Source organism: Stegodyphus dumicola, chromosome 7, assembly GCF_044657685.1.
Source record: "Stegodyphus dumicola isolate Sdum_Otavi_A_Nest chromosome 7, ASM4465768v1".
In the NCBI taxonomy this organism is placed as follows: domain Eukaryota; kingdom Metazoa; phylum Arthropoda; class Arachnida; order Araneae; family Eresidae; genus Stegodyphus; species Stegodyphus dumicola.
In genome coordinates, this window is record NC_140774.1 from 48,857,930 (window position 1) to 48,879,349 (window position 21,420).

Genomic DNA, 21,420 nt, shown 5'->3' on the forward strand with positions numbered 1-21,420 from the left:
CCAAGCGTAAAGGTTTCTAAACCTTCAGTGTATTACATCTTATGAGGATAATAATGTTGTTTATTCGAAAATTAAATATCGCTCATATCTGACCAGATATTATAAAGAAAAGAGCTTGTTTTAAACAGGTATCACGTGGGGTGCACTTAAAATGGAACAAAGTTGCTTCTAATTTCAGGTTGGATTTTGATTTAGAACAAAAAAAGCATTAGCACACGTCAGGAACAAAATTTCATTATGATTTTTGGTCATAATTCCAGTGAAAATTATATTTACAATCTTTTAAAACTCAGTGCATTGTAGATAAGACCTTTATGAATGGAAAAGATGGAACTTGCCTGATATTCACAAATAAATCGAAGAGAAATCATTCTCATTTGATATAAAATCATTACTCAGCAAAGATAGCAGAATCTGATTGCTATCTAATGCTCAGATTTTAGGAGACCGGCTCGGAAAGGCCCCGATGACTGGTAGCTTTGTTTGCCAGGTAATCCATTCAGTTTTGAACAAAAAGGAAGCAACTTACTGGAACAAACAGTTTTGAACAAAAAAGAAGAAAAAAAAAATTAAATACTTTGAATTGATAATTAATTTTGATTTAATTCATAAAAAATCAAGTCTCTTTAATATGTCCCATATTTCATACTGAGTCAAATTGAAATTTTAACTGACAAAAGAAAAGTATCCAATAAATTTAAAACAAAACACACTTTTTCTTCATAGCTTGTTTCTCGCTGCATAAAATTTTGATATATTTTGTACATAATATAAATTATAATTTTTATTTTTAATGTCACTCATGGAAAAGTTGCTATCTAAGTTGAGGGAGGTGGGATTGAAATTTTTAAAATAAGTCAAAATGTTTTTAAATAGCTAAATTCTTTGGAAGAAATAAACTTGTCTTAGATTAGAGCTATCTTCTTTTCAAATCTTTCTTGGTATGGTGAACCTTTCAAAAATTGTATTAAAAATAAGTTAATAAGTTTAAAAAAGAGTAGATACAAGAGAAAATATTTTCATGAATTTAAAGATGTTTCACAAAACTCGTTTAGGTGGTTAGGAAATTTTTGTTTCCTGTAGAACATCCTCTCCTTGTGAAGTATAAATTATGTGTTATGCTTTAAATACATTTGAGAATGTAATTCTGAAAAGAATCATGAAATGAATGTCAGATTAAGCAAAATGGAACCTTAAGTTTGATAATATAAATGCACTTTAAGGAAATCTGAAAGTCATTCTGTTTCAGGCAGAATAGTACAGATTATTTTGAATCTTAAAAAATAAAAACTTATTTCAAATTTTCTTAAAATGCATTAAGCTCTTTTATGCAACCACTCTTGAAAAAGACCAAATTGCACATGATTTTAAAGATAACTACTTATTTTCGCCTTTGAATATTTTTTATTAATATTTTTATTAAGATGAAATGACAAAAAGTACAGTTTTTAGTTTTTACAACTTTTTTTCAATCAGCTATGCCTAACAAATATTGATGATAAAAATAATTGATGTCGGCTGTATTTTACATCTTTTTTGTTTGTTTAGTAGAACTACCATATTTCTTGAAAGCAAAATCTAGGGGGGAAAAAACAGTTTAAAAAAAGATGAAAAATGCTTGGTAAAAAAACTTTTTATTTTAAGAGAACATTCCATGGTTGTTATTCCATATGGACAACTATGGCATTTATTATATTAGGACATGAGTTTCACATGTCCTGATGATACAGTTTTCTGTCTTTTGGGTCTCACAAAAGGGTATTATTGGTTAGCGACGCTGGCTATCGTAACTCCGGGATTTGAATCAGGGCCTCGGAGACGGTTTGCATATTTGTAAGTGTATAGTGACTGTGCGGCATGGGGACACTTAATATGCTAGCGATCTGAAAGTCTCATATTAACTGAAATGAACTTGCCGTCCATTGTATGTTTACGAACTGCACGACTGGGAAACTTTTGCCAAAGCATATTAGTTATGTTTTCTTTGGCAGAATGTGATATTGCCCTATCTTGCCGGAACGTTAGCGTCCGGCGATCTATTGCATATGCACAAGTTGTTCACACAAGCAAGAAAGTTCTGTAACATCTGTATGCCACTCAGACGATATAGTGGTTAGTCACACTGACTGCTGTATTGAAGAGCCCATATTCGAATCCCGGAGAACGCATGGATGTAAGCGTATATTGTTTGTGCGACTGTGGGGACTCAAAATACACGTCGAGCCGAATTCGTGACAAGTGGTTGGAGTACAGGAAGAGGGATGGGTCCTGCGGTGTTCTCTTTAGGAAATCCGTCCGAACCAGACGCTTAGCAATTAGCAAGACCTGGCGTATACCTAAATTAGATGCACATGTATGGGTCTTGCTTCAAAACCTATATCTGTAACATCTGTACGACATAGTGGGCTTGCATTGTCGGTAGGCGCCACCGCAAGTCGATCGACCGTTGACAATCATATCAGTTTTCATCAATAATTGTGAACCTGTAAAATAATTTGAAAAAAAAATTAAAGTAGATGTAATTAGATGTATGTTTAACATTACAATTTTTACAATGAAATTTAGTGTACTGCTTATTGAATATAGCAGGAATCGAATACCGCTCTGTACGTAACTACATTTGCAATTGCGTTTTGATTAATTCTGATAGGTCACGAACTGCCCTCATTATCATATCTCGGAATAAAATGCTTAGAACGTAGCTGACAATTTATAAATAACGCGTTGATGATCATCAGTATAATTTTAGTATTTTATATTAGTTGTAGTAGTTATTAGTTTATTTTTGCAATATAAAGTCAAAAATGTACAATTCAGTAGTTTTAAAGAAGTAAGTGTTATTTACATATATAAGTATATAGCAGATCGTCTAGTATTTGAAATGTCAACAATTAAAATAGACGTACCAATTAAAAATAGTTTTAGTTTCATGTTCATTATTAAAAAAATAGAGGCAATTATAGACGTACCAATTAAAAATAGTTGCTATATGCAATTTTTAAAAATGCTAAATGTAAAGATTTTGGATAGCAAAAAGCAAATTTTCGGACAAACATTTGTTAAAATTAAAAAATTTTGATAAGGAGCAAAATAACACTGTTTCGCCAGATATATTTATTTTAAAACAGTTTAATTGCTTAGATACGTCAATTTAGCGAATTATTTCTAATAATATTGCTTTTTAAATTAGTCGAATGGTTTCAAATATTTCTACCTTAGTCCATATTGGCAATTTATACATGTATGTTTATCTGTCTTTAATAAACTGATGTGTAACAGATGGAAAGCAAATATGTCGTTAATCAATAGTACTAAATGGATTGATAATGCAAATTAAAACTCTTCATGCAGCTGTTCGTTTATATATATTTTCTGATAATCGAGCATTTGCGAGCTTGGAAAAAAAGTGTCTTCAAAATCGCAAAATAGTACTTCATCAGCAAACAACGTCATTTTAAAATATTTTAACTGCCTGTCTACAGTTTTTTAGCAGTTAATTTGGGTCATTACGTATGCACAGATTGATGCATATTTTTTTTTTTTTTTTTTTTTCAGAAATATTGTAATTTTAGTGTTCAAATACCTTCCTTGTAAACTGCTCGCTTGCACTGCTCACTGACTTTTGTAACCTTGGCTTGTGCTTTTACTTCCCGCGCAGAGTAGAGTGCTAAATTGGTTACTTGTAAAGAAGCATTCATGATTACCTAAATAATGCTCTCTTTTTAGATCTGTCTCCATAAGAAGAAAATTTCTCATATGGCAAGTCCTTTAAGAGATTTACTAAGGAACTGCTAAGAGCAGGGAAAAACATCTGCTAAAAGCCAGTATATCAACGAAGCATGAAACTTCAAATAATAAACTGCGCACCTGCTTTATTTCTAATCTATGCATCTAAATTTTTGCAGCACAATGCTATATATTTTTGCCCTGTAAGAAATTTTTAAGGGAATCCTTGTCAAAATAGCTAGAAGACTTCAAAAATGTGTATAATAGCTAATGAAAATGACTAATAATTTTCTGTTAAAAATTAATCACAGTGGTGCTCTATATAAATATATTACGACAAATGAAATCGATTTTAATTATTTAAAATCAATAACAAACTTTTATCTTATTGAACCGTGATTATTGTGTGTAAAAATTATGAAAATCTGCTGAACCCTGTCTGAGCGGTCACCTTTTTAAGATCTTTGATAGCATTCAGTATTTCTAGAAACGAAAATAAATATCGCTATTAAACTTCACCTGTCTGAGACAATCACTTCCACAGAAGATCAAAAATCATCTGAAACCGTGGGTGATCATCTTAGAGCAAGGATGTCAAACTCGCGGCCCGGCCAATATATCGGTAAATAATAATATATAATAATAAAATAACATATCGACGAAGAAAAAATGAAATGTTTACTGCTAAGTAATTAACGATAATTTATTCAGTGTTGTTAGATTACTCACAGCGAGCTGACACACACACTACTTAAATTACAAATGTGTGTGTGTAGCTTGCGTTCAGCTACCTTCGGCTTTTGGGGGACACGTGCACTCAGAACTTGTACGCATCCCCCGATAGCCGAATGTGGCCGAACTCATGGTCTCAGTTTTCCAATCATAGTTTTGTACGATATATTGGTGCATGTATGTGCATGCACTTTGCTTTATTATTAATTATTACTTAATTCATATTGTTACGGATTTCATAGTTATTTATGTAGTTAGTTGTTTTTATTTAGAAGACCCTCGAAGACATTTTTTTTTTTTTTTTTGTTTTCTTCGATTTTCTCAATAAGTATTGACTCAGTACCCAGCCATATGCAAATGGAGGTGATCGAGATTCAATGCAACTCAAATTTGAAAGCAAAATTCATTGAAGTGAGCGTGCCTGAATTTTACAAATATTTACCAGCCAGGTTTGAAAGTACTCGAAAATTCGCATATGAAATTATTTCCATGTTTGGTCGGTGCGAGCAGTTGTTTTCAGTCATGAAAGGTAATAAGTCTTCTATTAGAAACCGTATTAATGATGCTCACCTTGGGTCAGCGTTGAAAGTTATCACTGTAAACAAAATTTCTCCCGAAATAGGAAAAATAATAGCAGAGAAGAGATGTCAAGTATCAGGACGTAAACATTAAATTTTTTCTTGTTCTTTTCTATATATTCTTATTGTATTATTCGAAATAAATCTACTTTTCTATGAATATTGATTTTTTTTTTTTTTTTTTTTTTTTGGCCCGCCTAAAGTTAAACCTTGTTTGTTTGGACCAAGTGTACCTATGAGTTTGACATCCCTGTCTTAGAGAGTCTTCTATATTCTAAAATTGACGATTTTTATTGTTTTAACTTGTGCTTTTATGCGCAATATCTTGAAAATGTAGTATCGTTAGTTAATTGCACAATTATTCAATCTTAAAGTAAAATTAATACATGGAACAGAAGACGAATTGTTCTGTTTTCAGTATCTTAGGCATGAAACCGCATGCTGTAAACCAAATAGTTTGGTTCATTGCTTGAGGAAAAGTACACGACGATTAACTGCATGAGAAAGTAATGTCTTCGTGTAAGGCTTTCTAAAGAAAACTGTCTCTCATTAATGTTATACATTCCCCATGTCACGAGAATCTAATGCAACCAGCCCTTTCCCTACTATTTAAACTCGGCTCCAATTACGAGACATGAATGTCCTCTACTTGACCACTACACGATGCTAATAAAAAAATAATTCCATATACTTAAATTTGTCATAAACATCTGATTTGGATTGAGACCAATTCCAATAATAATTTTGAGCAGTTATCCATTCATGTCAACGAAGTTAAATAAAAATGCTAGTAATTATCGAAGAATTTTAAATTAATTAATAATTTAAATGCTAAAAGACAAATGATGAGGGAATTATTAAAATTAATTAGTGGAAGAATAATGAAAGTAGATTTAAAAGACTCGGTCAGATACTGATGATAAATTACGAATAACTTTTACAGAAAATATGAACTACTCAAGAGAAAAATGTAGCATTGCCAGAAGATACATTCCTGCAAATTTGGGAAAATGTATATGTTAACAAATAAATGGTAAATGCAGAAATATTATCAAGAACATCCATCCATCCATGTAATGTAAATTATATTTTCACGTTTTGTTCCATGCTTTTCGCATATGATCAGAATAAGAGTTTCACGAAAGGCAGATCTTTCCCGAAAATTTATAGAAATATAGAGCAAGTTTGATAAGTACAAAAAGAATTCTTGAGAAGGAAAAAGAAAACTCTACAAGTTTACCAACGCAAAGCCATATATGAAACGCACTGTTGGCCATTAAATTGCAACACCAACAAGGACGAAGGAAAGCACAGCAAAGCTTATTTTACAAATGCTTATAATAGAAAGAAGAAAATTATTCAATTTCCAGGTATCTTGCAAAACAAAATATACGATGACTAGTAACGAATGTGACCACCATGAGTAACAATCGTTGCTATAAGAAGAAGCATAGAGTCGAAGAGGTTTTGGAAGGCATATAATGATGTTGCAGTCCAAGTAGCAGCATAGTTCATCTCTTCTAACGATTTCCCTTTGGAACCAAATGGGAAAAGATTTGATATTCCCATTCCCCGGCCAAGGCAGTACCGTAGCTTGCAGTGAATCAAGAAAATTTCATATGGTATAAGTTCAGTATGTGAACGCGGTTCAGTAAGTTCAATATGTGCTTTGTTAATAGACGGCCCTAGAATACTCCTGAAGATATCAGCCAGCAGTACAGATAAACGTCAAAGCCGTTCCTAGCGGGAGTGCAGCGCGTAAAAGTACGCGGGCGGGGAAAAGCAGAGGCGGCTTGACTCTCGCAATACCACGCCTAAATATTTTAAAGTCATTGTAAGAACTTATCATATGTAAATACTTAGTATGAAATAAAATTTTATTTAATTATTGAGTTTTTTTTATTTATTTATTTTATTATTATTATTATTTATTTGGAGACGGAAATCTTAGGAAAGTACGCGGGCAGTCAATGGCCTTGCAACGGCCCTGCTGAACGTACTTGTAATGTTATTATTCTAACTTAACTAACTTGTTTGACAGTAACATATTATCAAGTCCACGAATTTTATCATGACCAAGAACGCATGGATTTCTTAGGCTTTGGGCATCATATGGATGACAGTTCGAATACACTTAATTCCGTCCTAATTTTTATTAAAATTTCGCTGAGGGAACATACCCGAAGATCTTCCATTTCTCTTCCCCTTGCACCAGCCTCTTAAGACGATTTTCAGTTCGACAGTATTTTAAGTATTCCTATGCCGCAAAGACACATTTATAAACAAGTCTCCTCCGGGATTCGAACCCAGCCCCAGAACTATGTCAGCCAGCTTTGTTACCACCATGCAATTAGGGCGACCGTCTGTAACCTAAAATTGAGTGGTCGCCGTATCTGATACTAGCGGCACTGGGTTTGGAAATCTGTAATGCAAGACTTCAATGAACTGTTTCCTCCATGGCACTATACGGATAATGACCGTCATGATGTTGCATGAAAAAGCAGGGATTGTCTGAAAAGGCTATATCGCACCATTCCTGCACCAGTGTACGTTGTTCAACGGACTACTGAAGCAGTAGACGCCTATACTAAGCTCTAGAGCTGGGAAAAAATAGGCAGCGTGCAAACAAACCGTGAGCTTCAAGACGACGTCTTCTGCAGATGCTTCTTGCTTTGATACACCCCTTATTTTTTTTTTTTTTTTTTTTTTTTTGCAACGCTTCCGATGTGCTATATGATCTATACTGGTCATTCGCATAAGACGTCTTTCTCTATTGCACTGATACGTTGAGTTCGTTTTAAGTTTGCATGTCACTTTGTCTGTCCTTTCTGGATCTATCAATTACATATTCGCATCACTGTGATCAAATTTTGACCAAAGCCAGCAACTATTCATCAGCATCACTTCAAAACAGTGGTCCGGCATAACGTTCCGCACTCTTATGTAAGTCGGTCGCTATTCGAAAAGAGAAAAATCGTCATAATTGTGCTGTGGCATAAGCGAGCATGCACAAACTGAAGATAACCACACAAGTTTGAAGTTAATCATCAGTATCCTTATATTAATTCGTCGTTTTTCATAAAGATGCATGCACCCTTATGCAAGTCCGATTTTCGTTTCATTTACTGATTAATTGAAGCAGGGTATAAAGTAAATCTTCAGCACCTTTATGAAAAATAGGAACTTTGCATAAGGGTGCTCGCACCCCTTTGAAAACCACTGTATAGTTATAGAGCTTCTCAAGTTTTTATGAAAAATAGAGGATTATCATAAAAGTGCCTGTAATTTTATGAAAAGCGCCGAAGAGAAAAAAAAACGCTTGTTTGTGCTGGTAGTACTTTAAATTTAGTAATAAATTATACATAGAGTCAAAGAAGACATCAACAGATTTTTCTTCAACTAGAGTTTGGCTATTCTTTTGGAGTATGCATCAAATTTAATACCGATGTATCCATCATATATTCCATAGAAATGTAAAACTGAAGCAGTTTAATCCTGTTATGATCTTGGAAAAATTTATGACACATTGTATGAAATTATGTATTATGATAATTTTAACTAAAAACTGCAACATGATCAAAATTCTTGCATTAAAACGTAAAGTTAAAGTTTTTTATTTGATTTAATAATTCGACACCGTGTTCTTAGCATAATAAAAATCAATATATTATTAAAATTGTTATAATTATAATATGTAATAAAGTAGATATTAAAAATGTTTTATACTCCACTGTAAGATAAAAACATTTTATCAGAACAGATGTGCTACAGATTATGTTTCACAGACGCGCAGGCTGGGGTGGGAGATGAAACTGGCACCCCCAATAAGTTACCGAATTAAATAAAAATATAGCAATTTTGAAAATTATAATGCATAAAAATTAAAATATTTTTACATCCGACGCAATTTTTAAATTTTCGTATAAATCGGGAAAATATTTCAGTTTTGGCTTAGTTTTGATTAATTAGCCCGGATTTCATGTAAAGCAAAACGATTTTGTTCTTAGCTGTAAAATTTGAATGAATTGAAATAAAAGAAAGAATCCGAATTTGAGGGAAAAAAGGGTACCGATGAGTGGTTTTTTTTTTTTTTTTTTTTTTTTTTTTTTTTTAATCCACGCCGTTTAGTGTCGTAGAAAATGTAATCACATTCATTATTTTTAAGAGTTATTTTTAGGTTATAACAGAGGACATGTGTATTATCTGCCTAAGTGGAGATATGCCTTTGTGGAGAACTCTTCAAGGAAACTGGCTTATATTCACGTTACACATCGAGAAATCATGAAAGCCAACCGGATCGAACTACCAGTATTCAGCATTTTCACCGGTAGTATCTCGAAAATTTAGCATTTGAAAATTTAGTTAGATTGCTCTCCAGTTAAAAGAACGTTTTAGAAGTGAAAAGGTAATCATATTTAGTTTAAACTCTGATTAGTTAATTTTTGTTGCATTAAATCTTTCTCCGACTTCAGTTAGCATAACAGAGGTATGAAATTTTGCTTTTCGATTAAGCAAACTGTGTCAAGTTTCAGTCATTTTTAACATCCTGACTTTATCTTCTAATGAAATTTTAAAAATCTAAATCTTTATTTTCTGATGCTTTTTTTAAATAATTGTAATTTCTTGAAACTAAAAATGATTCAAACATCTCTCTCCACGTTACAGATTTTTAAAATATCCACTAACTTCAGATTCTTTTGTGTTTACATTGGTTAAGAACTCATACAGGAAAGGGTTAAAAATTTAAAACTTCGCTTAGGTTCACGCGTGTTTCTTTTCAGAATTTTATACTAATCAGTAATTAATAATAAAGACAGTTTTCAGTATTTAATTATACTAAAAGCAAGAAAATACCTGTTCTAATAAAGAAGCATGGAATATACTTTAATGTGTAACATTTTAGTGTATAGTAGTTAAGTGGTGAATAATAATTTCTAATGTGCGGGGTTTCTTGTCCTATTGTTTTGTGGGTGGTGGTCGCATTGTGAAACCACCGTGCGTCTAGAACTTTGAAACTTACCTAGGTAGTAGGGAAAAAAAAACAAAAAAACTTACCTTTCTCCGTGCACGTTTCCAATAAATGACGATATTTACGAATTAAAAAAAAAAAAAAAAAAAAAAAAAAAAAAATGCATATAGAAATTGCATAATATATATTTTTTACATTATTTTACACAGTAAATCGTCAGAAAAAATTAAAAAATAAACATTTATGTAATTTTTCTATAGCAGTGAAAGTACAAGTATCTACATTATAAGGAAGTTTGGCTACATGGAGTAAAAAACTCAGTAAAATAAGGATAAAAAAAAAAAGACTCTGTTTTTATTTTTATTTTTATTTATTTTTTATTTTTTTATTATTTCAAAGAACAAATATTTTTTGTGACACTGTTCAAAGCAAGTTTTGTCTTTTTGGTACATGCATGCCCACATTGCACGTTTCGCACATGTATCTTCTTCTATGAGGTTTCTTCTTTGTGCTACAAAATGTACACTGATTTTATCTAAATTTCACTGGTATATGTCCAGCGTTATTTAGTTTCTTTTCATCTGGCACATGAATTTTTTTTTTTTTTTTTTTATGTTAAGGGGGGGGGCTTGCTCTTTTTGGTTTTGATACGGATCATTCGTTTCCCATTCATACTTATTTTATTCGTATTTCGTCCCAAAATATTTTTAATTTAAATAAAATTTTACGCGATTTCTATTTTTAATTACAGCAAAGTATATTTACATTAAATTTAAACGACAGGAAATAATTTATAAAATCACAATACTAGCTTGGGGAGCAAGTGTGTTAAGGTCAGAGAAAAGTTTCTGGAAAGATCTTTTTACTGGGCAGGTGCATGTATTGTTCAGTAATAAAATAACTCTGTGGTTTCGAAACCCTTTATCTATATACGGATAAAAATAAACATTCCTATTTGAAAAGCAAGCAAACGCCATTGTGAAGAGCAGTGGTTTCAAGGCGCGACCACCGAGCCTCTAGACCATTGTGACCCGCTTAAGCTATTCGCACCAACATTAACCACGCACTGAGTTGTCAAAGGCGGGTTTCTACCTTGGCGTAATTTATCATTTTTTAAGCGTTGGCGACTTTCAAAAGTTTAGAAAGGAAAATGGGTTCCTTTTCTTATAAAAAGAAGGAACACATTTCCTTTTATTAAAGTATATATAAAAAAGGGCAAATTTTTATGTTCGCAATGTTTATCCTTTTCCTGAACGGTTTGAATAGTTTGAATGACTGACTGATTTGAAGGGGAGGCAAAATCGTGTTGACATTTTTGGTCCTTCTTAGAATACATTTAGCTTTAAAGATGTGTTTTGCGCAATCAAGCCTTTAATTCATTCCTCTTTGAAAAATTTCGTCTGATAAAAGATACTAAAAATTAGACAGAAGATTTCTGTGTAGAAAGTTTAGACATGAAATAAGTTAAAAGCGATTATATGAACTATTAAATGAATTATTCTGTATGCCTGCTTATTTTTTTTTTTATGGAAATACTTGGCATTTTCAGAACACAAAAAGTGCTTCAAAGAACTTTCAAATATTAGTACAAACACATTAATCAATTAAATTGAAATAAATAATAGGATGTAATTTAAAAGGGAGAAATAATTTAATGTAAGATATTTAGATTTAAAAATTTGCACACACAAATGATTTATCAGATTTTGTAAGGTTTTATTTCATAAATAACTTTGATTTTGAAATATGGCATTTGAACCTATAAACCTGTGTGGATACTGAAAAAGTGATGAATATATAAGAATATTATCATTTTCAGTAAGTTTTCTTATTGAATAATAAATTCTGACAGTCCTATGCTATAAGAATAGGGTCTAAGTTTGCATAAAAATTCCTCTGTTAAATAAAAGAATTTAAGTAATTTCTGTAGCTTTTTTGTCAATACACTAAAGATTTTTCAACTAATTACTCGTCCTCGCTTGCAATTAGAACCATCATTAAATCCCTATTTTATCTAATCATTTCCTGAACATTGTCATGTATGTAGATTGATCTCGTCTTTGTAACTGATAATTATTACTTGCAAATTATTCTCTTGCTGTTGAACTATTAACAACCCTTTCTATCGCTGAGTTAGGGTTAACAACCTTCGCTCTCACTACCGCCTGCCTTACGGAAATCGGCGTAAAATGCTGGTACCTGGGCTGCTTGTGCGCATGCGCGAACTTAGGTGGTGTGAATAGCCTCTTAGCTATTCGCACTGTCGGTGCGATTAGCCACTGCGTTGTGACACAATGCTCTAGTGGTGCAGTGGTCGCGCTTTGAAACCACAAAGCAAATACATATAGAGGGTTTTTTTTATATATGCAGTTTAATTATTCCTATTTTTTATTGTTTATGATAGAAATCATGATGTGAGATGAATAACTTTTGAAAATTAAAATTGTTTATATTAATAAAAGGAAGTTATTTTGTCTCATTGAAAACGAATTTTAAAAGACATCCGATTTGAAGTACTAAGACCTAAAACATGTATGATTCTGCAGTCATTTTGTGTTATTTAGAGGTAAAATAACAGTAATCAATTGATTTTCACTCAAAAATTTCGGAAGGGAGAGGAGAAAAAATTTCGAAAATTGGTGGTTTCAGGGCGCGACCACCACGCGTCAAAGGGATAAAAGATAGACAATCATTTACATTCAAACAGGCGTTTGAAATCAAAAAGAGCTGTGAATTTCTTAATTATTGTACATGTCACTATAATTCATGCTCATAAATTGAATTTAAAGTTTTATTGGGGAGTGTGAAATTAGTGTAGCTGAAAACTTGTGAAAAAATTCACATAAAATTTGTATCTGAATTCGTACTAAATATCATTTGTTAGCATATTAATAAATGATATTTGGCGTATTATAATATTATGCCAAAGTAATCTTTCGCAGGTCAAGGGTAGCTTCCAGACTCCATTAACAAATAATAAATATGGTGAAATATATCAGCTTTAATACTTACCAAAATTCTATCTTAGAGTGACATTTATTTAAAAGAAATTTTCTACGCCTTCCGAATGAACCTAATAGAAATCTGTCTTCCTTTGATCATCATAAACTAACATTTTCGAAGCCTAAGTTCATCCATAATATTTAGTAAATTATAGCCATAATTTAGCATTTACCTTGAAGAGATGTATGCAGACGGACTCGGATCTGCTTTCTTTAGGTTAACTTCAGTTACCAACTAGTAACTGAACTGGTAAAAAATAATGTTAGTTTGGCTCCAATTCCATTCTTGGTGGTTGAAATGTCCGGCTGGTAAGTTTTTCAGGATTTTCTTCGTGAGCAACATATATATGTAAGATTGTTGCTTTGCATAATTTTGAATGTCATAGGTTTTTGAGTTATGTGTAAAGTTACATACAATCCAAATCGTTTTGTTGCTAATTGATTAGAGATACAATTGTAAGATGCGGTAGTTCAAAATGCTGATCTCTAAATTCAGTTATTCCAATTTCTATGTCTTCATGCGGGACATCTGCTTTCTTTTTCTAATTATAAGGTTATCAGGTTCAATGTTCCGCCTTACTTGCTTGGGGAACATTCATGAACCTGACTCGGAACAGGGAGCTTACTAAAGCTATGTTCAATAAATGTGGGAAGTAGACAAGATACACAGGAAGGGTATACGAAACCCTTTATTTTTCACTCTTTACAATAATTTCCGTACTTCGGAATACAGAGACCAACTACTTGTCTGAACGTAAGAATATAAAAATCTTAACTAAACTCTAACTTGAATTTGGAATAATAAACAAGGGCCTACGTGGAAGATTGGCCGTATATTAACAGGAAGCCGTATGTACTACAGAGAACTGTTAACACTACAATACATTTAAAATTATCAAGAGGATTAAACCTCTGGCCTGGAAGGCAACCAGCAACCGAGTAAAACTGCTAAGGCAAGCGGCCTGCTTCGACTAACTCCTTCCTCTCTCTTGCTTGGCAAAAAGCCACAACTTAAGTACTTGGCGTTCGCCAGACAAATTTGCATAAATAAGTTAAAGCTTTTAATTCTGGCCGGAAGTAGAAAATAAGAAGTGATAGTAAAGATTTAAAATAAAAATAAACGTTAGTAAAACTTAAGATCCTTACATACTTCCCGCCAGAGTTAATTAGTTTGAAACTGAGGTCTAAAACGACCTTGTTGAAAACTTTTAGCTCTAGAATCTAACGCGAGGCCAATCTTTTACAAACATTTCTCACTAGAAACTAGAAATTTAAAAAAAATTTGTTTTTACATTATCAGCTCCATGGACAACCACTTTTCATCTGTACTGCATCTAAACAGGAGCTTTTAGTTCAAATCTGGTTCCTTCCAGATCTCTGGAAGGAAAACTAGTTTAATGAAATGTTACGCAATTAAATGTCAAGTAACATGAATATTTATATTTCTCTTAGCATCCTTATTTCATTCATGACTTTATTTTAATTATCTCTCCCCGTGCTCTCTGACATGTGTTTTAAAAGAAAACACCAAACACGAATGTGTTTATGTATACGTGTTCAACACTGCCTCCTACAATCAAAACACTAACGTGTTAAAATTCAACATAACAAGACCTCGTAACACACCCTATCTTCATCTCTAAACCCTGAGGTACTATTCTGAAAGTGGCTAACTCTGAAGTGTAGCGTAGCGTCAGAGAGCCTAACTACATTCATTCAACCTATAACACATATTCACCATACTTTTCTCCCCCCCCCTTTTTTTTTTTTTTTTCAGTCACACGAATAAGTTTAAAATTTTTGGCATTACTTTCACTTTTACCATATCACAGTATTTCTTAACATTTAAAATAACACTTCACATTGTATATAAGAACATATTAACATGCCGTTAATTTTACGCATTTTAAAACATACATTAGTAGTACATTGTTAACTTCTATTCTTTTCCAAGCAAGTGCCAATTCTTCTACATTGAAACACTACATTTCAAAAGTCTTTCAGACCAAAACTTCTTTCTTGCCAGAATCTTTTAAATAAAATTTATACAATAACTTTTACAACATTCAAGTATTTACACAATCCTATTATACATCAACTTTAGTTTTACTCGCGAGTAATTGAAAAACATAATACTAAAATCGGTAACAACTCATTTCTCGCCTTTTTGGCGATAAAGGTAGACCTCACATGAGGTAAAACTTCTTGAAATCTGCCACTTGCAGTAAGAATGAAAGATTAACTTAAGTTTGCAAAGTAACATAAAATTTTACTTATCTTTGTGATATTCGGACATTCTTTTCTGAGCCCAGTCTTGGAAGGTAGCGCAGATTTTAGTTTGATTTATCCTCCTTCTTGTGCGGGCTCGCCCTTCAGTGCCTTCCTCTAGAAGCTTTCTTTTCCCTCCAGTTCGGTCACCCTTGAATACCTTCTTTTTCGCCTCTGCCTGTGGTCCTGGCCGTTTGATGGCAGCTGGTCTTGGCGGAACCGGGACACTTCTCTCTCGTTCCTGCTTGGACCTCGTTGCTGGCCGTTCAAATTTTCCTTGTATCTTTTCCTCCGCCGCTGGTGTTCCTTCCGCAGTTCGGCGACATTTGCTGCGTAGAGTCCTGTCCGATTAGTAGATCTTCCGTTTGGGAGCCGGGTTATAGTTGCCGTTATTTCTCCTGGCTCTCTTTGCATTCGTCGTACTTCTCCCTTCTTCATTCTGGGGGTGTTCGTGAGCTCTCTTTTCTGGACGGTGGAACGGCTTCTTTTTCTTGTTACCTTCAATTTTCCAACGGGGAAACTTTCTTTTCAATTGCTCCTGCCTCCTAATGGCTTGCCCTTGTACTTGTCGTTGTTCCACCTCTGGAGCTTGTGCCTGCCGTGCCTGCCGTGCCGGATCCTGCAAAAGATCTTTGAATATTTGCATTTTATTACGATCATAGTATGGTTTTATTTGATCAATGTTTGCGGAGCATGTTTCACCATTCCTGGCTTTTAACACCACTACAGCGTGAGTTATTTTTTCTATGACATATGGTCCTTCAAATCGTGGAAAAAATTTAGCGGTTTTATCTTCTGGTGCTGAAGAAAGTGAATGCTTAATTTTTAATACTTCATCTCCTAATTTATAAGTTACTCCCCGTCGTTTCAAATCGTAATAGAGTTTTTGTTTTCTTTGTGCTACTTCAGTGTTCTTTTTTGCTTCTTTAATTAATTTTTTATATCACCCTTTTTAAATTCTGGGGCTCTTTGTTGAACATAAAATAATTTATCTAACGGCGTTATAATCTTTCTGCCTAAAAATAACTCAGCAGGAGTTTTGCCCGTTGTATCATGTTTTGCGGTCCTAAGGGCGAAAGCAAATTCATTGACATAGTTATCCCAGCTTTTATGAAAATTTTTAACATAACTACGGATAATTTTCACTATATTTCTATTGACCCGTTCCGCTATATTTGATTGCGGTCGATACGGGACCATTTTTAAATGACGTATGCCCAGTTTTTGGCACATGTCTTCAAATATATTACTTACAAATTGAGGACCATTATCCGATATAACTTTTAGGTGCGCCCCGTATTTTAAAATATATTTATTTAAAATAGAATCAGTAACTAATTTCGCGGAGGCTCGTTTTAAGGGAACAATTTCGGTCCACTTACTAAAATGATCAACCATAACAAGGAGATACCGACTTTTATTTAACTGACTTTTTGGGAAAGGGCCCAATAAATCGATGCCAATTACTTCATTTGGAAATTCGGATTTAATACTATTTAGAAACCCGGCCGGGCGGAAATTAATATAATTAACTGCTTGACATGTTGGGCAGGACTGGACATACGCCCTTGTTAACTTTTGCAGTTCAGGAAAATAGACTGCCTCGCGTACGCGTTGGATAGTTTTTCGAATACCAGCATGAGAAGCTAAAGGGCTGTCATGTAACTCCTGCAGGATATTTAATCTAAGACTAGCTGGGATAACAGGTCGAAATTCGTTGTTGGAATTTGTAGTTTTTGTATAAAATAATAGACCACCTATTAGTTCGTAATGGGCCGCCCTATTTCTTATCGCCACAATATCTTGGTGGCTAAAATTTTCAGGATCCTTTAAATACTCATAAATGTTTCCAAACTCAGGATCCTTACCCAGTTCGGTTATTACAGTTTCTCGGGAATTTATTGTACATGCTGTGAGCATTGCCACCTTTACAGTATTACCTTCTTCATCTATTTTTATTCTGGATAGGACATCTGCTACGATATTTTCCTTTCCGGGGGTATGCTTGATTACCAGATTATATTCTTGTAGCTTGAGTGCCTATCTTATTAACCTTGGGGATAAGTTTTTCCCTGAGTACAATCTAGTTACCGCCGCATGATAAGAATACACTGTTATTGGCGCTCTTCCAAAATAGACTCGGAACTTTTGCACTGCTAACAGAACTGCAAGTGCCTCTCTCTCGATCGCGGAATAATTTCTTCGTGTTTGATTTAAAGTTCGACTAAAAAATGCCACGGGCTGCTGATTTTGCGAAAGTACCGCTCCTACTGCATAATCCGAAGCATCCGCTGAAATTTCTAAATTCTCATCCTTTTCAGGAAATTTCAACACAGGGGCTTGCGTTAATGCTTGCTTTAATTTTTAGAACGCACTATTGGCTTCGGCCGTCCACGAGAATCTTGCCTTTTTCCTTTTTAATTTTAACAATGGTTCAGCAATAGCTGCAAAATCTTTTATAAAGGACCTATAATATGAACAAAGTCCTAGAAAAGAGGAGAGCTTCTTCGCCGTGTTTGGCGGTGGATACTTTTGCACAGCGATTATTTTTGATTCGTCTGTCTCGATTCCTTTCTGAGATATTTTGTAACCTAAATATTTTAATTCAGGGACTGCAAATTTGCACTTTTCGACATTAACTTTTAGACCGGCCTCATTTAATAAAGAAAACACCTGTCTTAAATCCTGTACATGTTGGTCCAGATTATCACTAGTAATAATGATATCGTCTAAATAGATAAATGTGGACTTTCCAAGAACAGGCTTTAACACAATGTCCATACATCGCTGAAATGTTGCCGGTGCCTCTGAAAGGCCAAACGGCATACGCAGGAATGCATAAGTGCCAGACTTGGTTATAAAAGCAGTCTTAGGTACGTCCTCCGGTTTAATCCCTATTTGAAAATAACCAGTCGTTAAGCCTAAAGTCGTCATGTATTTGGTCGACGTTATGTTCCTTAGAATTTCTTCAATAATAGGTAACGGATATACCGGATATTTAGTTATGGAGTTTAATTTACGATAGTCAATCGCGAAACGCCACCTTTTTGGATGTGTTAATGGATAGTCATTATTTTTCTTACATAAAACCACCGGGCTAGCATAACTACTTGAGATGGGCGTTATGATCTTTTTACGTAGCATATCGCTAATGTGCCATTCTATAATTTTTTCTTTATTCTTATCATACCGGTATGCTTTGTGGCGAACTGGCATTGAATCTCCGGTGTCGATACTATGGTTAGTAACTTGAGTAAATCCTGGAATATCACTAAATAACGAAGCAAATTCACTTACCACTTGTCGGATTCTTTGTTGCTCTTCATTAGGCAGGTGGTCAAGGTTTAACATCGGCGGTTCTGCCTTTTCTTCTCGAACTGGTTTCATCGTCAGCTTAACGGACGCTTCATTAAAATCCAGCGTTGCTTCTGCCTCTGAAAGAAAATCTATTCCTAAGATAATATGTGCTTGCAGATTCTTTACTATGAAAAACATAACCTTTACTTGTTCGTCCTTGATACGGATGTATAGCGGTAATTTACCTATGCACTTACATCTTTCTCCTTGCGCCGCTAACACTGTCGTATTATCCGAATTATATATGCGGTATTTCCGAAAATACTTCCTAAAAAAATCTTCTGCCACACAGGAACACTGCGCGCCTGTATCCAGGAGTGCGGTGGCTGGGATATTATTCACCAACACTTCAATCTTCGGAAGAGTCAAATTTTTCACCATTACTGTATTTAACTTGAAGGAAGAGGGGTTTTCTTGGCCTTCGGATTTCTGCACCCTCCCGTCAGCAGAAATCCGTTTTAGTTTAAATCCTTTTTTCTTTCCATGCTTTCCTTCTTTTTCCACTGGCCTTGAGACTTTTTTCCTGGATTGCTATTGAACTGTCGACGTTCGCCGGCTGTTTTTGGATGCTCGGGTTTCTTTGCTTCTGTAGCCGTGTGCTTGACTTTGCTGTGGTCTTGGCTCACCAAATTGGTTTCGTTGTTGATATTGGCGTGTTCTTTCAATGTCCGCCGTTCTTCTACTTTCAAACTGGATTGCTAGCTCAAATAACTTTTCCAGTGTAGTCGGATTCCTTAATTCAATAAAGTCTTGTACTTGGGGAAGTAACCTCGGCAAAATCACTTGAATTATCTGAGGATCCGGACGGTTTCCATACAAGAGTTTGAAGACGTGAATTTTTCTTAAAATAAAGCTTGAGAGATTTTCAATTGGTTTCTGGTATATGCTGAAAAGTTCCGTTTCTAATTTCGCACGATCCCTTACGACAGGGAAGGCTTTTACTAGGGCAGTCTTGAGATTTTCGTAAGTATAGGTGGGACTTCCTGCTTGACCCAAGAGACTTCTGCCTATACATTTGAACCAATTAAGCGCTTGGCCCCTCAAAGCGCTGGTAGCTAATGTGACTTTTTGGAACTCGTGCACGGGATACATCATGAAGTGGTCCTCGAATTTTTTAAAAACTGGTTACCAGTGAGTTTCCATTAAATGTTGCTTCTGGTTTCATCGAAGCGCGCATGGTCTGGACGATGTAACCAAATCCTTCCAGGGCGGCAGCTGGCATTTCTGGATTCTGAGCCGCTTCTGCAGGCAGCACAGGTTCTTTTTGAAACTCGGCCATGGTTATTCTTCTTCGTCGGGCGCCACTATCAGGTTCAATGTTCCGCCTTACTTGCTTGGGGAACATTCATGAACCTGACTCGGAACAGGGATCTTACTAAAGCTATGTTCAATAAATGCGGGAAGTAGACAAGATACACAGGAAGGGTATACGGAACCCTTTATTTTTCACTCTTTACAATAATTTCCGTACTTCGGAATACAGAGACCAACTACCTGTGGTCTGAACGTAAGAATATAAAAATATTAAATAAACTCTAACTTAAATTTGGAATAATAAACAAGGGCCTACGTGGAAGATTGGCCGTATATTAACAGGAAGCCGTATGTACTACAGAGAACTGTTAACACTACAATACGTTTAAAATTATCAAGAGGATTAAACCTCTGGCCTGGAAGGCAACCAGCAATCGAGTAAAACTGCTAAGGCAAGCGGCCTGCTTCGACTAACTCCTTTTTCTCTCTTGCTTGGCAAAAAGCCACAAGTTAAGTACTTGGCGTTCGCCAGACAAATTTGCATAAATAAGTTAAAGCTTTTAATTCTGGCCGGAAGTGGAAAATAAGAAGTGATAGTAAAGATTTAAAATAAAAATAAACGTTAGTAAAACTTAAGATCCTTACAAGGTAATAAAGCAATTACTTCTCTTGTTCATTTCACATGACAACAGCGATTCCGTTATAATTATTCATTTAATGATAATGTAGAATTCACCCCCCCCTTTCAAGCAAAAGTAAGAAACTGCTAAAATTACGCTTTTCTTTCGAACTAAGCAATGTTTAACTGTGAGCACTAATACACCAGTTATGAAATAATAAATCTGTAGCTACTCAGTAGTGATAAGCTGGAGTGGAGCTGTGCTGGCTTGCGTTGACGATGCTCAAACCAACGGCTTCTTTGCACTCATGCTACGTCACAGGCCGAGTATTTAAAACTGCTGAATGCTGGAGTTCGGTCCCAGCAGAATGGGTTGGCTGAAGGTTAATTTTTGTGTTTTTTCCTTGTGTGTAACGTGACTACAAACCATTTCCCCTATAAAGTCCTCCACAAAGTACCTGTTCCCCTACGCGGATTCCCTCGTGTGCTTTGCGATATTCAGATAATCTAGCCCCTTTGCATACATTCTTTCTGTTAGAAATAAATCATTCTAACTCTTTATTTAAATAATATTCCTGTCAATAATGTTTTATCTTAAATTCTTAGACTCTATAAAGGCAGCTGAGAAGAGATTGGATTTGCTTCCTTTCAGAATTAAATACCTACATGAATTCATGTATGTTTTTATATATCTTTTTATTTTTTCACTGTAAAGCATGTAATTTCAATTTTCCTCGTAGTGCCGTTTTAGGAAATCTGTATACTTTGCTGATTATTATCAAACATAACTTGTTCAGAAAGTCGAGAAATCAAAATTTACTTGATGGCTGTTTTTTTAATGAATGTGATTAATTTATGTATGGCAAAAATTCTAATGGTAGCGGATCAATTTCTAACATCATTTTCATAAAGTTG